General features: G+C 34.7%; 4 non-coding genes across 4 annotated transcripts; all 4 read left to right on the forward strand.

Moving 5' to 3' along the window:
- Positions 1–7,184: 7,184 nt before the first annotated feature.
- TRNAS-ACU (transfer RNA serine (anticodon ACU)) lies at positions 7,185–7,258 on the forward strand. The gene has a single exon. It is a non-coding gene; the product is annotated as a tRNA-Ser (tRNA).
- Positions 7,259–8,353: 1,095 nt separating this feature from the next.
- On the forward strand, positions 8,354–8,427 carry TRNAS-ACU (transfer RNA serine (anticodon ACU)). Its single transcript has one exon. It is a non-coding gene; the product is annotated as a tRNA-Ser (tRNA).
- A 3,432-nt stretch (positions 8,428–11,859) lies between these two features.
- TRNAS-ACU (transfer RNA serine (anticodon ACU)) lies at positions 11,860–11,933 on the forward strand. The gene has a single exon. It is a non-coding gene; the product is annotated as a tRNA-Ser (tRNA).
- A 1,085-nt stretch (positions 11,934–13,018) lies between these two features.
- TRNAS-ACU (transfer RNA serine (anticodon ACU)) lies at positions 13,019–13,092 on the forward strand. Its single transcript has one exon. It is a non-coding gene; the product is annotated as a tRNA-Ser (tRNA).
- The last annotated feature ends 1,797 nt before the right edge of the window (positions 13,093–14,889 follow it).

Consider the following 14,889-nt stretch of genomic DNA (forward strand, 5'->3'; position numbering starts at 1 on the left):
CTATTAAAACAAATTAAAATGGTAAAAGTTATTGTACTTTAAGTAAAAATAAAAGAGCAAAAATATCAATCCCAGTTTTGATTACTTAAATTAACAAAAAAAAATGCATATAGCAAAGGATAGTTTCAATCTGCCTACCTCTGGGTTATGGGCCCAGCATGCTTCCATTGCAGTACTCTGCTGCACATGTAAGTGCAAGAGATCCTGAAGCACTCACTCATCATGGGAAAGTACCAATGTGTTTCTTCGTTGGTTGATGGAAGAAACATCTTACAAAAACTCTCCAGATTATTGACTTTTTAAAGTTTTTCTAGGAAACGTTCCAGATGTATGCTTATTAGCCTTTGTCAGTATGTACTTTTTACAAAGTGTCTCTGTCGCGCAATCGGTTAGTGTGTCTGGCTACTAACCGAAAGGTTGGTGGTTCAATCCCACCCAGGGACGTAATTGACCTTGTTATCAGATTTTGGTGATCTTTAAGTAGACAAGTCAAAATTTCAAACCCCCAGTTATGGTGTAGGGTACCTGGCCTTCTCTGATGTAATCAGAGTTAGATTTGATTCAGTGATTTTATAAAAACAGATAGGAAGCACAATTTAGCAGTGGGTTGCAGAGAAAAAGAAATATGCTGGCAAAAAAAATCCAATTGAGTGATTAAACAGCTCTTCATTTTCTGGCTTTATTTTTATGCTAACAAATTTGTTCTCTGAAAAGTGTCCACAAAGCCAAGTCTCTGATTAACACCTTTGTAGGGATGGTTTTTCACCTATTACTAAATTAAACTTGCTTCATTGGAAAGGCAGAAAGATGCATCCTCATTTCAATTTCTACTGAAATAATACAGGTTGACACCAGGAAACATTAACGCCACTGCATCCTTGCTGCTTTCTCATGTGGAAGTCTGTTTAATGTGAAAACAAGGTGATATCTAATTAGCACACAGGTAAGGAATTAAGAAAATCTTTATTTAAGGGTGAAGATGTTTCTCACAAAATCGTTGCCCCAATGCATCATTGAAATTCAAGCTGGAAAGATGATTTTAATATATCACTTGTACATTTTGTATTGCTCTTCTGGTGACAATGTAGTTTGTTTTTGTCAATTACCCTTTTAATAATAGGGTAAAGAAAATTAAGTGGATTTTTTAAAGAAAACTATACTGTCAATATACTATTAAAACAAATTAAAATGGTAAAAGTTATTGTACTTTAAGTAAAAATAAAAGAGCCAAAATATCAATCCCAGTTTTGGATTACTTTAATTAACAAAAAAAAATGCATATAGTAGAGGATAGTTTCAATCTGCCTACCGCTGGGTTATGGGCCCAGCATGCTTCCATTGCTGTACTCTGCTGCACATGTAAGTGCAAGAGATCCTGAAGCACTCACTCATCATGGGAAAGTACCAATGTGTTTCTTCATTGGTTGATAGAAGAAACATCTTACAAAAACTCTCCAGATTATTGACTTTTTAAAGTTTTTCTAGGAAACGTTCTAGATGTATGCTTATTAGACTTTGTCAGTATGTACTTTTTGCAAAGTGTCTCTGTGGCGCAATCGGTTAGTGTGTCCGGCTACTAACCAAAAGGTTGGTGGTTCAATCCCAACAACGGACGTAATTGACCTTGTTATCAGATTTTGGTGATCTTTAAGTAGACAAGTCAAAATGTCAAACCCCCTTTTTGGTGGTGTAGGGTACCTGGCCTTCTCTGATGTAATCAGAGTTAGATTTGATTCAGTGATTTTATAAAAACAGCTAGGAAGCACAATTTAGCAGTGGGTTGCAGAGAAAAAGAAATATGCTGGCAAAAAAAATCCAATTGAGTGATTAAACAGCTCTTCATTTTCTGGCTTTATTTTTATGCTAACAAATTTGTTCTTTGAAAAGTGTCCACAAAGCCAAGTCTCTGATTAACACCTTTGTAGGGATGGTTTTTCACCTATTACTAAATTAAACTTGCTTCATTGGAAAGGCAGCAAGATGCATCCTCATTTCAATGTCTACTGAAATAATACAGGTTGACACCAGGAAACATTAACGCCACTGTATCCTTGCTGCTTTCTCATGTGGAAGTCTGTTTAATGTGAAAACAAGGTGATATCTAATTAGCACACAGGTAAGGAATTAAGAAAATCTTTATTTAAGGGTGAAGATGTTTCTCACAAAATCGTTGCCCCAATGCATCATTGAAATTCAAGCTGGAAAGATGATTTTAATATATCACTTGTACATTTTGTACTGCTCTTCTGGTGACAATGTAGTTTGTTTTTGTCAATTACCATTTTAATAATAGGGTAAAGAAAATTAAGTGGATTTTTGAAAGAAAACAATACTGTCAATATACTATTAAAACAAATTAAAATGGTAAAAGTTATTGTACTTTAAGTAAAAATAAAAGAGCCAAAATATCAATCCCAGTTTTGGATTACTTTAATTAACAAAAAAAAAATGCATATAGCAGAGGATAGTTTCAATCTGCCTACCGCTGGGTTATGGGCCCAGCATGCTTCCATTGCAGTACTCTGCTGCACATGTAAGTGCAAGAGATCCTGAAGCACTCACTCATCATGGGAAAGTACCAATGTGTTTCTTCGTTGGTTGATGGAAGAAACATCTTACAAAAACTCTCCAGATTATTGACTTTTTAAAGTTTTTCTAGGAAACGTTTTAGATGAATGCTTATTAGCCTTTGTCAGTATGTGCTTTTGCAAAGTGTCTCTGTGGCGCAATCAGTTAGTGTGTATGGCTATTAACCAAAAAGTTGGTGGTTCAATCCCACCCAGGGACGTAATTGACCTTGTTATCAGATTTTGGTGATCTTTAAGTAGACAAGTCAAAATTTCAAACCCCCTCTTATGGTGTAGGGTACCTGGCCTTCTCTGATGTAATCAGAGTTAGATTTGATTCAGTGATTTTATAAAAACAGCTAGGAAGCACAATTTAGCAGTGGGTTGCAGAGAAAAAGAAATATGCTGGCAAAAAAATCCAATTGAGTGATTAAACAGCTCTTCATTTTCTGGCTTTATTTTTATGCTAACAAATTTGTTCTCTGAAAAGTGTCCACAAAGCCAAGTCTCTGATTAACACCTTTGTAAGGATGGTTTTTCACCTATTACTAAATTAAACTTGCTTCATTGGAAAGGCAGCAAGATGCATCCTCATTTCAATGTCTACTGAAATAATACAGGTTGACACCAGGAAACATTAACGCCACTGCATCCTTGCTGCTTTCTCTTGTGGAAGTCTGTTTAATGTGAAAACAAGGTGATATCAAATTAGCACACAGGTAAGGAATTAAGAAAATCTTTATTTAAGGGTGAAAATGTTTCTCACAAAATCGTTGCCCCAATGCATCATTGAAATTCAAGCTGGAAAGATGATTTTAATATATCACTTGTACATTTTGTATTGCTCTTCTGGTGACAATGTAGTTTGTTTTTGTCAATTACCATTTTAATAATAGGGTAAAGAAAATTAAGTGGATTTTTAAAAGAAAACAATACTTTCAATATACTATTAAAACAAATTAAAATGGTAAAAGTTATTGTACTTTAATGAAAAATAAAAGAGCAAAAATATCAATCCCAGTTTTGGATTACTTTAATTAACAAAAAAAATGCATATAGCAGAGGATAGTTTTAATCTGCCTACCTCTGGGTTATGGGCCCAGCATGCTTCCATTGCAGTACTTTGCTGCACATGTAAGTGCAAGAGATCCTGAAGCACTCAGTCATCATGGGAAAGTACCAATGTGTTTCTTCGTTGGTTGATGGAAGAAACATCTTACAAAAACTCTCCAGATTATTGACTTTTTAAAGTTTTTCTAGGAAACGTTCTAGATGTATGCTTATTAGCCTTTGTCAGTATGTACTTTTTGCAAAGTGTCTCTGTGGCGCAATCGGTTACTGTGTCCGGCTACTAATCAAAAGGTTGGTGGTTCAATCCCACCCAGGGACGTAATTGACCTTGTTATTAGATTTTGGTGATCTTTAAGTAGACAAGTCAAAATTTCAAACCCCCTGTTATGGTGTAGGGTACCTGGCCTTCTCTGATGTAATCAGAGTTAGATTTGATTCATTGATTTTATAAAAACAGCTAGGAAGCACAATTTAGCAGTGGGTTGCAGAGATAAAGAAATATGCTGGCAAAAAAAAATCCAATTGAGTGATAAAACAGCTCTTCATTTTCTGGCTTTATTTTTATGCTAACAAATTTGTTCTCTGAAAAGTGTCCACAAAGCCAAGTCTCTGATTAACACCTTTGTAGGGATGGTTTTTCACCTATTACTAAATTAAACTTGCTTCATTGGAAAGGCAGCAAGATGCATCCTCATTTCAATGTCTACTGAAATAATACAGGTTGACACCAGGAAACATTAACGCCTCTGCATCCTTGCTGCTTTCTCATGTAGAAGTCTGTTTAATTTGAAAACAAGGTGATATCTAATTAGCACACAGGTAAGGAATTAAGAAAATCTTTATTTAAGGGTGAAGATGTTTCTCACAAAATCGTTGCCCCAATGCATCATTGAAATTCAAGCTGGAAAGATGATTTTAATATATCACTTGTACATTTTGTATTGCTCTTCTGGTGACAATGTAGTTTGTTTTTGTCAATTACCCTTTTAATAATAGGGTAAAGAAAATTAAGTGGATTTTTTAAAGAAAACTATACTGTCAATATACTATTAAAACAAATTAAAATGGTAAAAGTTATTGTACTTTAAGTAAAAATAAAAACGCAAAAATATCAATCCCAGTTTTGATTACTAAAATTAACAAAAAAAAAATGCATATAGCAGAGGATAGTTTCAATCTGCCTACCTCTGGGTTATGTGCCCAGCATGCTTCCATTGGCGCAATTGGTTAGTGTGTCCAGCTACTAGCTAAAAGGTTGGTGGTTCAATCCCACCCAGTGACGTAATTAACCTTGTTATCAGATTTTGGTGATCTTTAAGTAGACAAGTCAAAATTTCAAATCCCCCTGTTCTGGTGTAGGGTACCTGGCCTTCTCTGATGTAATCAGAGTTAGATTTGATTCAGTGATTTTATAAAAACAGCTAGGAAGCACAATTTAGCAGTGGGTTGCAGAGAAAAAGAAATATGCTGGCAAAAAAAATCCAATTGAGTGATTAAACAGCTCTTAATTTTCTGGCTTTATTTTTATGCTAACAAATTTGTTCTCTGAAAAGTGTCCACAAAGCCAAGTCTCTGATTAACACCTTTGTAAGGATGGTTTTTAACCTATTACTAAATTAAACTTGCTTCATTGGAAAGGCAGCAAGATGCATCCTCATTTCAATGTCTACTGAAATAATACAGGTTGACACCAGGAAACATTAACGCCACTGCATCCTTGCTGCTTTCTCATGTGGAAGTCTGTTTAATGTGAAAACAAGGTGATATCTAATTAGCACACAGGTAAGGAATTAAGAAAATCTTTATTTAAGGGTGAAAATGTTTCTCACAAAATCGTTGCCCCAATGCATCATTGAAATTCAAGCTGGAAAGATGATTTTAATATATCACTTGTACATTTTGTACTGCTCTTCTGGTGACAATGTAGTTTGTTTTTGTCAATTACCATTTTAATAATAGGGTAAAGAAAATTAAGTGGATTTTTGAAAGAAAACAATACTGTCAATATACTATTAAAACAAATTAAAATGGTAAAAGTTATTGTACTGTAAGTAAAAATAAAAGAGCCAACATATCAATCCCAGTTTTGGATTACTTTAATTAACAAAAACAAATGCATATAGCAGAGGATAGTTTCAATCTGTCTACCTCTGGGTTATGTGCTCAGCATGCTTCCATTGCTGTACTCTGCTGCACATGTAAGTGCAATAGATCCTGAAGCACTCACTCATCATGGGAAAGTACCAATGTGTTTCTTCGTTGGTTGATGGAAGAAACATCTTACAAAAACTCTCCAGATTATTGACTTTTTAAAGTTTTTCTAGGAAACGTTTTAGATGAATGCTTATTAGCCTTTGTCAGTATGTACTTTTGCAAAGTGTCTCTGTGGCGCAATCAGTTAGTGTGTATGGCTATTAACCAAAAGGTTGGTGGTTCAATCCCACCCAGGGACGTAATTGACCTTGTTATCAGATTTTGGTGATCTTTAAGTAGACAAGTCAAAATTTCAAACCCCCTCTTATGGTGTAGGGTACCTGGCCTTCTCTGATGTAATCAGAGTTAGATTTGATTCAGTGATTTTATAAAAACAGCTAGGAAGCACAATTTAGCAGTGGGTTGCAGAGAAAAAGAAATATGCTGGCAAAAAAATCCAATTGAGTGATTAAACAGCTCTTCATTTTCTGGCTTTATTTTTATGCTAACAAATTTGTTCTCTGAAAAGTGTCCACAAAGCCAAGTCTCTGATTAACACCTTTGTAAGGATGGTTTTTCACCTATTACTAAATTAAACTTGCTTCATTGGAAAGGCAGCAAGATGCATCCTCATTTCAATGTCTACTGAAATAATACAGGTTGACACCAGGAAACATTAACGCCACTGCATCCTTGCTGCTTTCTCATGTGGAAGTCTGTTTAATGTGAAAACAAGGTGATATCAAATTAGCACACAGGTAAGGAATTAAGAAAATCTTTATTTAAGGGTGAAAATGTTTCTCACAAAATCGTTGCCCCAATGCATCATTGAAATTCAAGCTGGAAAGATGATTTTAATATATCACTTGTACATTTTGTATTGCTCTTCTGGTGACAATGTAGTTTGTTTTTGTCAATTACCATTTTAATAATAGGGTAAAGAAAATTAAGTGGATTTTTAAAAGAAAACAATACTTTCAATATACTATTAAAACAAATTAAAATGGTAAAAGTTATTGTACTTTAATGAAAAATAAAAGAGCAAAAATATCAATCCCAGTTTTGGATTACTTTAATTAACAAAAAAAATGCATATAGCAGAGGATAGTTTTAATCTGCCTACCTCTGGGTTATGGGCCCAGCATGCTTCCATTGCAGTACTCTGCTGCACATGTAAGTGCAAGAGATCCTGAAGCACTCACTCATCATGGGAAAGTACCAATGTGTTTCTTCGTTGGTGGATGGAAGAAACATCTTACAAAAACTCCAGATTATTGACTTTTTAAAGTTTTTCTAGGAAACATTTTAGATGAATGCATATTAGCCTTTGTCAGTATGTACTTTTTGCAAAGTGTCTCTGTGGCGCAATCGGTTAGTGTGTCTGGCTACTAACCAAAAGGTTGGTGGTTCAATCCCACCCAGGGACGTAATTGACCTTGTTATCAGATTTTGGTGATCTTTAAGTAGACAAGTCAAAATTTCAAATCCCTTCTTATGGTGTAGGGTACCTGGCCTTCTCTGATGTAATCAGAGTTAGATTTGATTCAGTGATTTTATAAAAACAGCTAGGAAGCACAATTTAGCAGTGGGTTGCAGAGAAAAAGAAATATGCTGGCAAAAAAATCCAATTGAGTGATTAAACAGCTCTTCATTTTCTGGCTTTATTTTTATGCTAACAAATTTGTTCTCTGAAAAGTATCCACAAAGCCAAGTCTCTGATGAACACATTTGTAAGGATGGTTTTTCACCTATTACTAAATTAAACTTGCTTCATTGGAAAGGCAGCAAGATGCATCCTCATTTCAATGTCTACTGAAATAATACAGGTTGACACCAGGAAACATTAACGCCAATGCATCCTTGCTGCTTTCTCATGTGGAAGTCTGTTTAATGTGAAAACAAGGTGATATCTAATTAGCACACAGGTAAGGAATTAAGAAAATCTTTATTTAAGGGTGAAGATGTTTCTCACAAAATCGTTGCCCCAATGCATCATTGAAATTCAAGCTGGAAAGATGATTTTAATATATCACTTGTACATTTTGTATTGCTCTTTTGGTGACAATGTAGTTTGTTTTTGTCAAGTACCATTTTAATAATAGGGTAAAGAAAATTAAGTGGATTTTTGAAAGAAAACAATACTGTCAATATACTATTAAAACAAATTAAAATGGTAAAAGTTATTGTACTGTAAGCAAACATAAAATAGCTAACATATCAATCCCAGTTTTGGATTACTTTAATTAACAAAAAAAATGCATATAGCAGAGGATAGTTTCAATCTGCCTACCTCTGGGTAATGGGCCCAGCATGCTTCTATTGCAGTACTCTGCTGCACATGTAAGTGCAAGAGATCCTGAAGCACTCACTCATCATGGGAAAGTACCAATGTGTTTCTTCGTTGGTTGATTTAAGAAAATTCTTACAAAAACTCTCCAGATTATTGACTTTTTAAAGTTTTTCTATGAAACGTTCTAGATGAATGCTTATTAGCCTTTGTCAGTATGTACTTTTTGCAAATTGTCTCTGTGGCGCAATCGGTTAGTGTGTCTGGCTACTAACCAAAAGGTTGGTGGTTTAATCCCACCCAGGGACATAATTGACCTTGTGATCAGGTTTTGGTGATATTTAAGTAGACAAGTCAAAATTTCAAACCCCCTCTTATGGTGTAGGGTACCTGGCCTTTTCTGATGTAATCAGAGTTAGATTTGATTCAGTGATTTTATAAAAAACAGCTAGGAAGCACAATTTAGCAATGGGTTGCAGAGAAAAAAAATATGCTGGCAGAAAAATCCAATTGAGTGATTAAACAGCTCTTCATTTTCTGCCTTTATTTTTATGCTAACAAATTTGTTCCCTAAAAAGTGTCCACAAAGCCAAGTCTCTGATTAACACCTTTGTAGGGATGGTTTTTCACCTATTACTAAATTAAACTTGCTTCATTGGAAAGGCAGCAAGATGCATCCTCATTTCAATGTCTACTGAAATAATACAGGTTGACACCAGGAAACATTAACGCCACTGCATCCTTGCTGCTTTCTCATGTAGAAGTCTGTTTAATGTGAAAACAAGGTGATATCTAATTAGCATACAGGTAAGGAATTAAGAAAATCTTTATTTAAGGGTGAAGATGTTTCACACAAAATCGTTGCCCCAATGCATCATTGAAATTCAAGCTGGAAAGATGATTTTAATATATCACTTGTACATTTTGTATTGCTCTTCTGGTGACAATGTAGTTTGTTTTTGTCAATTACCCTTTTAATAATAGGGTAAAGAAAATTAAGTGGATTTTTTAAAGAAAACTATACTGTCAATATACTATTAAAACAAATTAAAATGGTAAAAGTTATTGTACTTTAAGTAAAAATAAAAGAGCAAAAATATCAATCCCAGTTTTGATTACTTAAATTAACAAAAAAAATGCATATAGCAATGGATAGTTTCAATCTGCCTACCTCTGGGTTATGGGCCCAGCATGCTTCAATTGCAGTACTCTGCTGCACATGTAAGTGCAAGAGATCCTGAAGCACTCACTCATCATGGGAAAGTACCAATGTGTTTCTTCGTTGGTTGATGGAAGAAACATCTTACAAAAACTCTCCAGATTATTGACTTTTTAAAGTTTTTCTAGGAAACGTTCTAGATGTATGCTTATTAGCCTTTGTCAGTATGGACTTTTTTGCAGAGTGTCTCTGTGGCGCAAACGGTTAGTGTGTCCGGCTACTAACCAAAAGGTTGGTGGTTCAATCCCACCCAGGGACGTAATTGACCTTGTTATCAGATTTTGGTGATCTTTAAGTAGACAAGTCAAAATTTCAAACCCCCTGTTATGGTGTAGGGTACCTGGCCTTCTCTGATGTAATCAGAGTTAGATTTGATTCATTGATTTTATAAAAACAGCTAGGAAGCACAATTTAGCAGTGGGTTGCAGAGAAAAAGAAATATGCTGGCAAAAAAAATCCAATTGAGTGATTAAACAGCTCTTCATTTTCTGGCTTTATTTTTATGCTAACAAATTTGTTCTCTGAAAAGTGTCCACAAAGCCAAGTCTCTGATTAACACCTTTGTAGGGATGGTTTTTCACCTATTACTAAATTAAACTTGCTTCATTGGAAAGGCAGCAAGATGCATCCTCATTTCAATGTCTACTGAAATAATACAGGTTGACACCAGGAAACATTAACGCCACTGCATCCTTGCTGCTTTCTCATGTAGAAGTCTGTTTAATGTGAAAACAAGGTGATATCTAATTAGCACACAGGTAAGGAATTAAGAAAATCTTTATTTAAGGGTGAAAATGTTTCTCACAAAATCGTTGCCCCCAATGCATCATTGAAATTCAAGCTGGAAAGATGATTTTAATATATCACTTGTACATTTTGTATTGCTCTTCTGGTGACAATGTAGTTTGTTTTTGTCAATTACCATTTTAATGATAGGGTAAAGAAAATTAAGTGGATTTTTAAAAGAAAACAATACTTTCAATATACTATTAAAACAAATTAAAATGGTAAAAGTTATTGTACTTTAATGAAAAATAAAGAGCAAAAATATCAATCCCAGTTTTGGATTACTTTAATTAACAAAAAAAATGCATATAGCAGAGGATAGTTTTAATCTGCCTACCTCTGGGTTATGGGCCCAGCATGCTTCCATTGCAGTACTCTGCTGCACATGTAAGTGCAAGAGATCCTGAAGCACTCACTCATCATGGGAAAGTACCAATGTGTTTCTTCGTTGGTGGATGGAAGAAACATCTTACAAAAACTCTCCAGATTATTGACTTTTTAAAGTTTTTCTAGGAAACGTTTTAGATGAATGCTTATTAGCCTTTGTCAGTATGGACTTTCGCAAAGTGTCTCTGTGGCGCAATCAGTTAGTGTATACGGCTATTAACCAAAAGGTTGGTGGTTCAATCCCACCCATTGACGTAATTGACCTTGTTATCAGATTTTGGTGATCTTTAAGTAGACAAGTCAAAATTTCAAATCCCCTCTTATGGTGTAGGGTACCTGGCCTTCTCTGATGTAATCAGAGTTAGATTTGATTCAGTGATTTTATAAAAACAGCTAGGAAGCACAATTTAGCAGTGGGTTGCAGAGAAAAAGAAATATGCTGGCAAAAAAATCCAATTGAGTGATTAAACAGCTCTTCATTTTCTGGCTTTATTTTTATGCTAACAAATGTGTTCTCTGAAAAGTGTCCACAAAGCCAAGTCTCTGATGAACACCTTTGTAAGGATGGTTTTTCACCTATTACTAAATTAAACTTGCTTCATTGGAAAGGCAGCAAGATGCATCCTCATTTCAATGTCTACTGAAATAATACAGGTTGACACCAGGAAACATTAACGCCAATGCATCCTTGCTGCTTTCTCATGTGGAAGTCTGTTTAATGTGAAAACAAGGTGATATCTAATTAGCACACAGGTAAGGAATTAAGAAAATCTTTATTTAAGGGTGAAGATGTTTCTCACAAAATCGTTGCCCCAATGCATCATTGAAATTCAAGCTGGAAAGATGATTTTAATATATCACTTGTACATTTGTATTGTTCTTCTGGTGACAATGTAGTTTGTTTTTGTCAATTACCATTTTAATAATAGGGTAAAGAAAATTAAGTGGATTTTTGAAAGAAAACAATACTGTCAATATACTATTAAAACAAATTAAAATGGTAAAAGTTATTGTACTTTAAGTAAACATAAAATAGCTAACATATCAATCCCAGTTTTGGATTACTTTAATTAACAAAAAAAATGCGAATAGCAGAGGATAGTTTCAATCTGCCTACCTCTGGTTAATGGGCCCAGCATGCTTCCATTGCAGTACTCTGCTGCACATGTAAGTGCAAGAGATCCTGAAGCACTCACTCATCATGGGAAAGTACCAATGTGTTTCTTCGTTGGTTGATTTCAGAAAATTCTTACAAAAACTCTCCAGATTATTGACTTTTTAAAGTTTTTCTAGGAAACGTTCTAGATGAATGCTTATTAGCCTTTGTCAGTATGTACTTTTCGCAAATTGTCTCTGTGGCGCAATCGGTTAGTGTGTCTGGCTACTAACCAAAATGTTGGTGGTTCAATCCCACCCAGGGACATAATTGACCTTGTGATCAGGTTTTGGTGATATTTAAGTAGACAAGTCAAAATTTCAAACCCCCTCTTATGGTGTAGGGTACCTGGCCTTCTCTGATGTAATCAGAGTTAGATTTGATTCAGTGATTTTATAAAAAACAGCTAGGAAGCACAATTTAGCAATGGGTTGCAGAGAAAAAAAATATGCTGGCAGAAAAATCCAATTGAGTGATTAAACAGCTCTTCATTTTCTGCCTTTATTTTTATGCTAACAAATTTGTTCTCTAAAAAGTGTCCACAAAGCCAAGTCTCTGATTAACACCTTTGTAGGGATGGTTTTTCACCTATAACTAAATTAAACTTGCTTCATTGGAAAGGCAGCAAGATGCATCCTCATTTCAATGTCTACTGAAATAATACAGGTTGACACCAGGAAACATTAACGCCACTGCATCCTTGCTGCTTTCTCATGTAGAAGTCTGTTTAATGTGAAAACAAGGTGATATCTAATTAGCACACAGGTAAGGAATTAAGAAAATCTTTATTTAAGGGTGAAGATGTTTCTCACAAAATCGTTGCCCCAATGCATCATTGAAATTCAAGCTGGAAAGATCACTTGTACATTTTGTATTGCTCTTCTGGTGACAATGTAGTTTGTTTTTGTCAATTACCCTTTTAATAATAGGGTAAAGAAAATTAAGTGGATTTTTTAAAGAAAACTATATTGTCAATATACTATTAAAACAAATTAAAATGGTAAAAGTTATTGTACTTTAAGTAAAAATAAAAGAGCAAAAATATCAATCCCAGTTTTGATTACTTAAATTAACAAAAAAAAAAATGCATATAGCAAAGGATAGTTTCAATCTGCCTACCTCTGTGTTTTGGGCCCAGCATGCTTCCATTGCAGTACTCTGCTGCACATGTAAGTGCAAGAGATCCTGAAGCACTCACTCATCATGGGAAAGTACCAATGTGTTTCTTCGTTGGTTGATGGAAGAAACATCTTACAAAAACTCTCCAGATTATTGACTTTTTAAAGTTTTTCTAGGAAACGTTCTAGATGTATGCTTATTAGCCTTTGTCAGTATGTACTTTTTTGCAAAGTGTCTCTGTGGCGCAATCGGTTAGTGTGTTCGGCTACTAACCAAAAGGTTGGTGGTTCAATCCCACCCAGGGATGTAATTGACCTTGTTATCAGATTTTGGTGATCTTTAAGTAGACAAGTCAAAATTTCAAACCCCCTGTTATGGTGTAGGGTACCTGGCCTTCTCTGATGTAATCAGAGTTAGATTTGATTCATTGATTTTATAAAAACAGCTAGGAAGCACAATTTAGCAGTGGGTTGCAGAGAAAAAGAAATATGCTGGCAAAAAAAATCCAATTGAGTGATTAAACAGCTCTTCATTTTCTGGCTTTATTTTTATGCTAACAAATTTGTTCTCTGAAAAGTGTCCACAAAGCCAAGTCTCTGATTAACACCTTTGTAGGGATGGTTTTTCACCTATTACTAAATTAAACTTGCTTCATTGGAAAGGCAGCAAGATGCATCCTCATTTCAATGTCTACTGAAATAATACAGGTTGACACCAGGAAACATTAACGCCACTGCATCCTTGCTGCTTTCTCATGTAGAAGTCTGTTTAATGTGAAAACAAGGTGATATCTAATTAGCACACAGGTAAGGAATTAAGAAAATCTTTATTTAAGGGTGAAAATGTTTCTCACAAAATCGTTGCCCCCAATGCATCATTGAAATTCAAGCTGGAAAGATGATTTTAATATATCACTTGTACATTTTGTATTGCTCTTCTGGTGACAATGTAGTTTGTTTTTGTCAATTACCATTTTAATAATAGGGTAAAGAAAATTAAGTGGATTTTTAAAAGAAAACAATACTTTCAATATACTATTAAAACAAATTAAAATGGTAAAAGTTATTGTACTTTAATGAAAAATAAAGAGCAAAAATATCAATCCCAGTTTTGGATTACTTTAATTAACAAAAAAAATGCATATAGCAGAGGAAAGTTTTAATCTGCCTACCTCTGGGTTATGGGCCCAGCATGCTTCCATTGCAGTACTCTGCTGCACATGTAAGTGCAAGAGATCCTGAAGCACTCACTCATCATGGGAAAGTACCAATGTGTTTCTTCGTTGGTGGATGGAAGAAACATCTTACAAAAACTCTCCAGATTATTGACTTTTTAAAGTTTTTCTAGGAAACGTTTTAGATGAATGCTTATTAGCCTTTGTCAGTATGGACTTTTGCAAAGTGTCTCTGTGGCGCAATCAGTTAGTGTGTATGGCTATAAACCAAAAGGTTGGTGGTTCAATCCCACCCATTGACGTAATTGACCTTGTTATCAGATTTTGGTGATCTTTAAGTAGACAAGTCAAAATTTCAAATCCCCTCTTATGGTGTAGGGTACCTGGCCTTCTCTGATGTAATCAGAGTTAGATTTGATTCAGTGATTTTATAAAAACAGCTAGGAAGCACAATTTAGCAGTGGGTTGCAGAGAAAAAGAAATATGCTGGCAAAAAAATCCAATTGAGTGATTAAACAGCTCTTCATTTTCTGGCTTTATTTTTATGCTAACAAATTTGTTCTCTGAAAAGTGTCCACAAAGCCAAGTCTCTGATGAACACCTTTGTAAGGATGGTTTTTCACCTATTACTAAATTAAACTTGCTTCATTGGAAAGGCAGCAAGATGCATCCTCATTTCAATGTCTACTGAAATAATACAGGTTGACACCAGGAAACATTAACGCCAATGCATCCTTGCTGCTTTCTCATGTGGAAGTCTGTTTAATGTGAAAACAAGGTGATATCTAATTAGCACACAGGTAAGGAATTAAGAAAATCTTTATTTAAGGGTGAAGATGTTTCTCACAAAATCGTTGCCCCAATGCATCATTGAAATTCAAGCTGGAAAGATGATTTTAATATATCACTTGTACATTTTGTATTGCTCTT

The sequence above is a fragment of the Pseudophryne corroboree genome, assembly GCF_028390025.1.
Source record: "Pseudophryne corroboree isolate aPseCor3 chromosome 7 unlocalized genomic scaffold, aPseCor3.hap2 SUPER_7_unloc_1, whole genome shotgun sequence".
In the NCBI taxonomy this organism is placed as follows: Eukaryota; Metazoa; Chordata; class Amphibia; order Anura; family Myobatrachidae; genus Pseudophryne; species Pseudophryne corroboree.